The sequence below is a fragment of the Pteropus alecto genome, unplaced genomic scaffold, assembly GCF_000325575.1.
Source record: "Pteropus alecto unplaced genomic scaffold, ASM32557v1 scaffold57, whole genome shotgun sequence".
Classification (NCBI taxonomy): domain Eukaryota; kingdom Metazoa; phylum Chordata; class Mammalia; order Chiroptera; family Pteropodidae; genus Pteropus; species Pteropus alecto.
This window is the reverse complement of record NW_006442508.1, coordinates 13841755-13851766: the sequence shown is the minus strand read 5'-3', so window position 1 is coordinate 13851766 and position 10012 is coordinate 13841755. Positions and strand designations below refer to the sequence as shown.

The 10012-nt window shown below is 35.0% G+C and overlaps 1 pseudogene; it reads left to right on the top strand.

Annotated features, from left to right (window-relative positions):
- The first annotated feature begins 5836 nt into the window (after positions 1-5836).
- On the top strand, positions 5837-5955 carry LOC112471620 (annotated as a pseudogene).
- The last annotated feature ends 4057 nt before the right edge of the window (positions 5956-10012 follow it).

The window sequence follows — 10012 nt, the reverse complement described above, 5'->3', positions numbered from 1 at the left end:
GAGTTCTGTTCAAGATGGCAGAGTAGGTAAATACTCTGCTTGCCTCTTCCATTGACCGCATTAAAATTACAACTAAATTCTAGAAGAATCAACCTGGAGAACCATCTGAAGATTAGCAGAACAAAACTCCTATAGCTAAGAATATAAAGAAGAGGCCACATTGAGACTGGTAGGAAGAGTAGAAAAGTGAAGTAGGCTTCCCCACACTCACACATGGTGGTTGAGCATTGGGAGGGATATATCTGCTGCAGAGGTGCCCCCAAAAGAGTGTGGTGTCCCAGCCCCACACAGAGGATCCCCAGACCAGCGTTCCAGTGCTGGGAAAAGGAGTCCCTGCAAAATCTGGCTGTGAAAATCACCAGAGATTCTGACCATCTGACTGAAACAGAAGGCTTCTGGAAACATAGAAGTTCCCTTAAAGGGCTTGTACACAGACTCACTTGCTTGCAGGCACTCACCCTGAGGTCTAGTGGAGGGACAGCAGCTCAGAAGGCACCAGAGACATACAGGGAAAGACTGAGTATGGCTTCAGGGAGAGGGCTGGAGGAACAGCCACCATTATTCCTATCTTAAGCCCTACTCCTGTGCAGCCTACATGTGAGCATCATCTTTCCTATGTTGAGCTCTCCCAGACAAGGCCAAATCTGAATTTTCATTGTCCTGGTTAATGCCACCTGCTCTACCCTAGTGACTCCCAGAGACCCACCCTGCCCAGTTGTGCACCCCACACTCTCAGCAGAAGGCTTCAGCAGCAGTCAACAGGCCTGGATCGGGCACCGACGGAGACATCTTTGTTAGCAGGCGACCAGCCCCAGACAGAGCTGTAGTATTTTTTAACCTATTTCTTGTTTTTTTGTTTTTTGGTTTTTGGTTTTTGGTGTTTTTTAAAGGTGTAGCTCACTGCCAGTGTTAAGTTAATTTTACATAAACACACTCTTTGAGGCTGAAGCAAATCTGACTGGTTTTAAATGTGAAAATAAAATACAAAAACTGTTCTTGGAATTATTTCTAAACAGAACTTGTCTCTAATCCTAATGTAACAGAAATGTAGACATAAATTGGATTAATCAAATGAATCTTCGGCTAACAACTGTTTAAAAAGGATCACACATAGGAATGCTACATTTTCTGGGATTTGACATTTTCAGCGATCGAGAATTACTATATTTTATAAATGGAAATACCACTACTAAACACAGAATACTATAAATAGAATTTCATTTGCTTCTAAAAACTATTGATATACTAGAACAGTACAAAAATAATAATAAAAGCAAGATATTTTATGGCAAACTCTGGGGGTAAGGTTAGGACTATAATTCGTGAGTTATCTCGGCATAAACACTGCAGTCACAAAGCCACCGGCAAGTATCTTCAGGGCAAATGGGAAATGAGTTAAACAAATCTTGGGTGTATGAGGGTCTAAGGCAAGCAGTGGAGGGCCTCCATATGACCTGAGACTTTTGCGAGTGGCCCCAGTCTCAGCACTGGTGCCAAATTTGAATCTGCACTAATCTGGAGAACACAACTTACTCCATCCTGGTGACTCCTTGGGATCCCGCCTCACCCAGCCAGGGTACTGCCTGAGGCTCTTTTAGATACTGAGCCTTATGGGCAGCTAGCAGGCAGCCTCAGGCTGTGGATTCTTTGAGCCTTTTGCTGAGCTGTTTTAGGCCCTTTGTAGGTGACAGCCAATCTTGGTTTGCAGTGTGCCTCTCCTACATGTCCCAGATCTAGCACAGGCAAATACCAATTGCAGATAACTTTGTAGCTTTTACTTTGTATCCCCTGGCTGGACACAAGCATTGGCTTACCTTGGCCTGCATGGTAGCCCCTCTCAAGCGGCCCTAGAACCAACACACCCAAAGGTAGCCTTCAGACCACATCAGAATACAACTTGATTAGCCTAACAAGTGACACACGTAAAAGGTGATCTCAAAAGGCATACAAGCCCACTGAGGCAAATCCCACTCAGTAGAGTCAGCCCCCAAACAACAGCTCATACACTATTGGCTTGGCCAATTCTTACTTAGTTACTTACAAGAAGTCTACAATAAGACTATCAGCTGATTTCTCAACAGAAACTTTGTAAGCCAGAGGGGAAGGGAAAGAAATATTCAAAGTGATGAAAAGCAAAGACCTACAACCAAGACAGCTCTACCCAGCAAGGTTATTAACTAAAATAAAAGGTGAAGATAAAAAGCTTCTCAGAAGGAAAAAGCTAAAGGAATTCATCACCACCAAGCCAGTATTACAAGAACTGTTATAGAGACTTCTTTAAGAAAAAGGAGGGGGGAAACAAAAATATGAATAATAAAATGGCAATAACTATGTACCTATGAATAATAACTTTAAATGTAAATGGAATGACAAACCCAGAGCTAACATTATACTCATGTGGATAAGCTAAAGGCATTTTCCTTAAGACCAGAAACAAGACAAGGATGTTCATTTCCACCACTTTTATTCAACATAATATTGAAAGTCCTAGCCACAGTAATCAGATAAGGAAAAAAAATAAAAGCTATGCAAATTGGAAAGGAAAAAGTAATTAAAAACCGTCATTATTTGCAGATGACATGATACTATATGGAGAGAACCCTAAAGATTCCATCTAAAAACTGTTAGAACTGATAAATAGATCGAGTCAAGTAGCAGGATGCAAAATCAATATTCAGAAATTGATTGCATTTTTATACATCAATAATAAACTATCAGAAAAAAAGAATTAAGAAAACAATCCCATTTACAATTATATCAAAAACAAGAAAATACCTAGAAATCAAATTAACCAAGCAGATAAAAAACCTGTACTTGGAAAACTATAAGACATTGAAGAAAGAAATTGAAGAAGATAGAAGTAAATGGGGCATATGTCATGTTCATAAATAGGAAGAATTAACATGGTTAATGTGTCCATGCTACTCAAAACAATCTATAGATTTAATGCAATCTCTATCAAAATACCAATGGCATTTTTCACAGAACTAGAACAAAGAATCCTAAAATTTATATGGGACTGTAAAAGACCCCAAATAACCTTAGCAATCTTGAGAAAGAAGAACAAAGTTGGAGGTATCACACTACTTGATATCAAACTACACTACAAGGCTACAGTAACCAAAACAGCATGGTACTGTCATAAAAACAGATACATACATCAAGAGAACAGAATAGAGAGCCCAGAAGTAAATCCAGGCCTGTATGGTCAATTAATCTTTGACAAAGGAGCCGAGACTAGACAATGGGGTAATGATGGTCTATTCAATAAATGGCATTGGGAAAACTGGACAGATATGTGCAAAAAATGAAACTGGAGCAGCTTCTTCCACCATATATAAGAATACACTCCAAATGGATTAAAGAGTTAAATGCAAGACCCAAAATCATGAAAATCCTAGAAGAAAACATGCTCAGCAAACTCTCTGACATTTTTCTTAGTAATATTTTTGATATATCTTCTCAGGCAAAAGAACCAAAAGGAAAATTAAACAAATGGGACTACATCAAACTAAAGTTTTTGCACAGCACAGGAAACCATCAAAACAATGAAAAGACAACCTACCGAATGGGAGAAGATATTTGTCAATGATACATCTAATAAAGAGTTAATATCCAAAATTTATAAAAAACGTACACAACTCAACACTGAAAAAACAAACAATCTAATTAAAAAGTGGGCAGAGGACCTGAATAGGCATTTCCCCAAAGAGTACATACAGATGGCCACAGACATATGAAAAGATGCTCAACGTCATTAATCTTCAGAGAAATGCAAATTAAAACCACAATGAGCTAACACTTCACACCTGTCATAGGTACATAGTTATTGCCATTTTATAATCAAGAAATCAACAAACAACAACTGTTGGTGAGGATATGGCGAAAAGAGAACCTTTGAGCACTGTTGGTGAGATTGCAAATTGGTACAGCCACTATGAAAAATAGTTTGGAGTTTCCTCAAAAAATTAAAATAGAACTGCCTTATGACCCAGAAATCTAATTTATGGGTATTTTTCCAAAGAAAAACAAAGCACTGTTTGAAAAGATAAAGATATATGCACTCTTATGTTCACTGCAATTTTATATACAATAGCCAAGATATGGAAGAAACCTTAGAGCCCAATAGACTATTGGATAAAGAAAAGTTAGTACATATACACAATGGAATATTACTAAGACACAAAAATGAAATATTATTATTTTCAATGACAGGGGTTACCTAGAGTATATTTACTAAGTGAAATAAATCAGACAGAGAAATATAAATATCATATGGTTTCGCTTATATGTGGTTCTAAAGAACAAAATAAACAAACAGTGAAAACAGATTCATAGATACAGAGAACAAACTGCTCATTGCCAGATGTAAAGGGAGTTGGGGGGACTGGGTGAAAAAGGTGAAGAGATTAAGGAGTTCAAATTGATAGTTACAAAATAGTCAAAGGGATGTGAAGTAAAATAGGGAATATAGTTAATAATGTAATAACTATGTAGTGCCAGGTTGGTACTAGACTAATCAGGGGGATGACTCTGTAAATTATATAAATGTCTAACTACTATGCTGTACACCTGAAACTAACATAAAATAATATCAAATATCAACTCTAACTGAAAGATTAAATTTAAAAAAATAACACAAGCAGACAAACAAGCAAGAACCAAAGAGTCTTGTTTTATGGTATCAATGTTTTAAAGCTGGAAAAGACATTAGACAGTATCTCTTTTGAACTGATTACTTTATAAAATAAGCTATTCAACTATAACACCAAGCATAATTTTTTTCTAAACACAGTAGACACATTAAAACCCTACTAAGGTTAATTAAGGAAAATATATGTCCTCCTCTACGATTCTTAAAGCTTCAATTAAACAAAAGCTCACTTCCAGCACTTAATAAGTCTGATGCACTTATTTTAATAGACATATGTAAGCATTTTATTTAACATACATGAAATGTATGTTGACCTGTAGGTATACCAAAACTTTGAGTGTCGTAAAGTCATCAAATTTTTCAACCAATAATTTTTAAAAATCTAAAAAACACACCTTAAATCATCCATCATTTATCTCCATTTATTCATGAGGACTTGTCTGACTTATATTAGCACAGTAAGAAAATTCTGTCTTGTACCTAATATATATTTTTTAGTATGACATAATTATAGAGTAAGGAAATGTTGCAGCCAGAAATAAATTCAAATTTTGCAACAACTGGTAAGGTAGTTGAACTGAATAATTAGAACAGGCAACAACCAAAGACACTTGAAATAGCCACACTGGAATATTTACTGAGTCAGGCCCTCTGCTAGGTGCTCAAAACAAATAAAAATACAGTATTTATACAAGTGATTATAATTCAGTGAGAAATGGATATTAGCATTTTAAATTTCTGAGGTCAATTTTATTTCCTGTAGTTTTTATTTATAAGACTTTTTATTAAAGATAATTAATATCCATAGGCTTCAATTATCTATATCCAAGGTGAAAACACGTTTGTTTTGAAGATTTACTATGAAAATTAAACAACACTTTTCTTCTGAGCTTGAGGCCCATAATTATAGCTCAAGATACAACTGTCTACAAACACATTCTTGAAGATGGTCTCAAACAAAAATGCCCCAAACTTTTGTATCTATTATAATATCTTTTATTGATAGAGTATGTTATAGTTATTAGTACTAATTATAACAAATATTATTTTGAATTATCACAAATAATAACATAGACTGTGGGATGAACGGGGATGACCAATTCATTTGGAGTAGATAACCGAGGAGAAGATACCCAAGTTTAACTATGGCAATGAATAATTGTTTATTAGACATGGAGTAGGGTCTACGGCCATGCTACCCTGAACAAGCCCAATCCTATCTGATCTCGGAAGCTAACCAGGGTAGGGCCTGGTTAGTACTTGGATGGGAGACCATCTAGGAAGACCAGGTGCTGTAGGTGTAAAAAATAAAAACATAAGGGATTGTAAACTGACAAGGTCCTTGCAATCTGTGAGGTCAACCATGATTTGCCTCGCCTAAAAAAATAAAATAAATAAACAGAGTAGGAACTGTGAGTCTGGTTGGACTCGATTATATTTTATGTTCTCTGTGTCTTATTCTTTGTTGTGTTTATAGATCTTATTAAAATACTCAATAAATTTTTTTAATGTTGTTTATTGGTGAGCATGTGTACGTGTGTGTGTGTGTGTGTGTGTGTGTGTGAGACAGAGAGAGAGAGAACAGTTTAGCACTATTCCTTGATGACTAGTAAACAAATGAACACTAGTTTTTCTCTTTTCTTTATCTTTTTTCACTTCTTTGTATTCTTTACTTAATTCTTTCCATGTCTTGATATTTAATATTCATCCTTTTCTCAATAGTTTCCCCATCCTACTCTAAGGCTCTCTTGTAATCTCTTAGTGGATACTCTAGGAGTAACATGCAGTGTATAAATTACGATATATTATTGAAACTCCTGGAGGATCTTAGTGCTAAATTCCCAAGGATCTGTTTTGAATAAAGCATAACATTTAAAGATAAATTAACTGATTAATTTCAAAATTATTTATTCATTTCCATCCTTGATTGAAATAATAGCCAAACAATTTATAGCATATTATTCAAACACGTACTTGATATGCCCCTCAACACATAGAGATTTGCTTTCAAATCAATATTCTGTGGCAACCCACAGCTACTATTTACTGGATTAAAATGGTATAGTCCATAAGATAGCAAGTACTCGATCCTCTGAACTGCATTGTATGAAAATAGAAAATTAATAAACACATGAGTATAACTACATGGGGTTAATATTGACAATATTTCTAACTATTCTCTCCAAATAAAAAATATGCATATTATTGAAATTCAAATTGATTTGTCTCATCAAAATATAAAGCTTTTACTTCTTTCTTGATGAGAAAGAAATTTAAGTTCTCAAATGTGAAGAAAACGCAGAGCTTGGATCAGCAAGAAGAAAAGCTTTATTTTGATGAAGATAAATTGAATATTGCTTGAGCACTCAGAACTCAAACTCAACTTGTCTACTTCTTTGAGTGTCAATTTGAGCTCAGAGGCTTCAAAACACTATAGCTGATGATAGCTGATATATCCTCCACTGTAAAATAAGAACACATTATTCACAATTTTATATATCTATATCTTCTATGAAAGTGAAAGGGACAGGTTGAGCATACATAATTTTTACAAAGATTTTTGTTTTATACTGGCTTTTTTCCCATTATGTGCATCAGATGGCCTATTCTGGATTGGGCAGATTATTCAGGCCTCCTTGTGACTAAATCTTAGGAAGAGTCCTCCACATTCTGAGGCAGGCTATGAACAGTCTTAGGAAGCCTCTTGTATGTCTTCCCCATTAAGATATACAAAAAGATTTATGTCAGTCTTCTCAGTTTGTTTTCTACAATGAAATCTATTGTGGCTTTTATTGTGTCACTTTAGCTAAACTGGGGCTATGTTTCACAGATTTCCTTCACTGCATGGTGTCAAGTTAGGTTGGCCATCAGAGAAATTTGTGTGGGAGGAGATGCAGCCCCATTTTTTATACTCTGAAGTTTGGTGTAGGGACATGTACTGTTGTTGTTTCACATATCACTCATCTATTCATTCAGCAAGTTGTTTGGGGGCAGAAGTCAGACCTGCAGCCTGTCCTACTCTCACTGGATCTTCTCCTTCAATTTCTCTGAATTCTGGACCAGAGAGTACGTGTGTGGTTCGACAGTGAAAGGTGCCAGGCTGTCTTGCAGGTAGGTCCCCCTTATCATCAAGTTTGGAAGTGGCAAGAGACAGATAGAGCTTCCAGTTAGTCCTCGCTCTGCGTTTTTCTTTCCTTTCCAACTTCTAGACCTGAATTCAGGCCTAAAACCAGAGGCAGAGGCTACAGCCACCAAACTGCTGAACTCGCTCCCACAAATGCATAAGCTCTAATACGTAAGAACACTTCATTTTCTATATCACTAAGAGTGTTTCTTCTTATCAAACCTTAACTAATACAAAAGCTTTTATATCAGTCTGTTTAGCTACTAATACAAAAGCTTTTATATCAGTCTGTTTTTCTCTTATCCATATTAAAAATAGAAAATTGGAATATTTCACAATTCAATATTATATGTGCAGCTAGATAAATAAAATAAAAGACATGACAGGTACTGATAGAATCTCATCCTTTTTTTTCCCTGTGCTAACAAATACTGCTTCAAAGCTATGTGAGGAGTATTATCCTCTTTCGGAGAAGCAATCAAGATGCACACCAGGAGCACAACTTCTGGATGAGTTTAGGAAGAAACAGGACACTGGCAGAACATTTGCTTTGTTTTCATGGAAGGTAAAACTCATCAGACCGCAATACTCTACATTATTAAGGAAATCATTGTTACTTTCTTATGGGAGTAAATTTAGTCATTCAAGGTCTCAGAGGGTTTTGCTGCAGCAGAAGGGAAAGAATGTTAGGTTGACATTTTATCAGTATTTTTATTGTGGTTTACCCAGGCTGAGTCAAGAAACTGCTATTCTATAGATGACTCTCTCTCCACTCTTGGTCCACAGATGGGTGACCAAATAATTCAAGGATTTGTCACATAAACAGAGCAGTTTCTATCCTATGAATGCCATAGTAGGAACTAGGAAAGGCTTCCCTCAATGTTGCACAAAACTCTTCATAGTGACTTTACACTAGCACTTATGAAAGGCACAATTACAGTCTTTCTTGAAGATCATTAGCATTTTCTCTAAGAAGCTCTGCCTCAGGGTACCCGTTAAATGAAAACATTTTCTAATGTTAGTGTATCTCACTTCTTTAGACTTCCCTTATAGTTATCACTCGTTTCTATGGTTATGTGTTCAAAATCGAGAACTAATATTTAATGTTGGCTTTTCTTAATATCTTAACTCCTTATGATTTTTTTATTATTTATGAAATCTGTCCAAGAGGTCACTGTTAGTTATAAGCCTCAGATATCTATTTGATGTTTAAAATAAAACATGTTGAAAGAATTTCAACAGAATAATGTTCCCTTCCTCTCTCTTTTTTTTCCTCCCTCTCCCTATTCCCTTTCTGTCCTTCTGAACTTCTTCTTCTCTCTCTGTCTTCCATCCTTCTGTCTGCCTGCCACTAATTTCTCCTCTCTTAATAAGGGAAAAGGCTTAGCCATGCTTTTTTTTTTCATGAAAAACTTTTTTTTTTTTAATTTTAAGCTCAGATGCTCCTGTTTAAACTATCTATACTGGTAAATTTCCTGATTCTATACAAATTCCTTTATTCTGCAATTGGCTATTAAAAAAATTATTTGAACCCTCAAGAGAAAATATAAGTAGTTATAAATCTGGCAGAGCATGCTAATTTATAATTAGTATAATAATTAGTCTCTTTCTTTTCAGTAACGTTGTGTATTAGTTTTTCACTTAGACAATGAGAATAAAATCTGAGGACACACTTAAAAAGATACCTAGGAAAATGGCACTATATAAATAGTGAATGGAAAATAAATAGTGTAATTATACTGCAGCCTAAAGATAAAAACAGCTTATTTATAACTTTCTACCAATTTTCTGACTGAATTGTAAAATTTTTTATCACTGAGGCATATTGATTGACTTGTGAGCAAAACATTCAACAATTTAAAATTAGCCATTTGTTATTTATTCAAGTTCTTTCTACTTTGATTTACAGAAAGTAGGGATTTGTAAATCAATAAATTTCAAGGAAATTTTACATTTTCCTTTTATACTTTTAAGCATTTATATTTTTAAAAAGATAATAGATATAATGTATGTTGAAATATCTTTCTCTTTGAAATTTCAAACTCATTATAGAGCTTTATTAATGTAGTATATATTGATAATTGAATGAAGTCATTTAAATTAGAAAGATTTTTCAGGATCTCCAAATATGTATCTTTCAATATATAACATTGGACAAGTATATATCAAAATTTAGAAATAAATTTGCAAGGTAATTTTGATTTTCCTTTGCAACTAACAATTATTTAGAATTA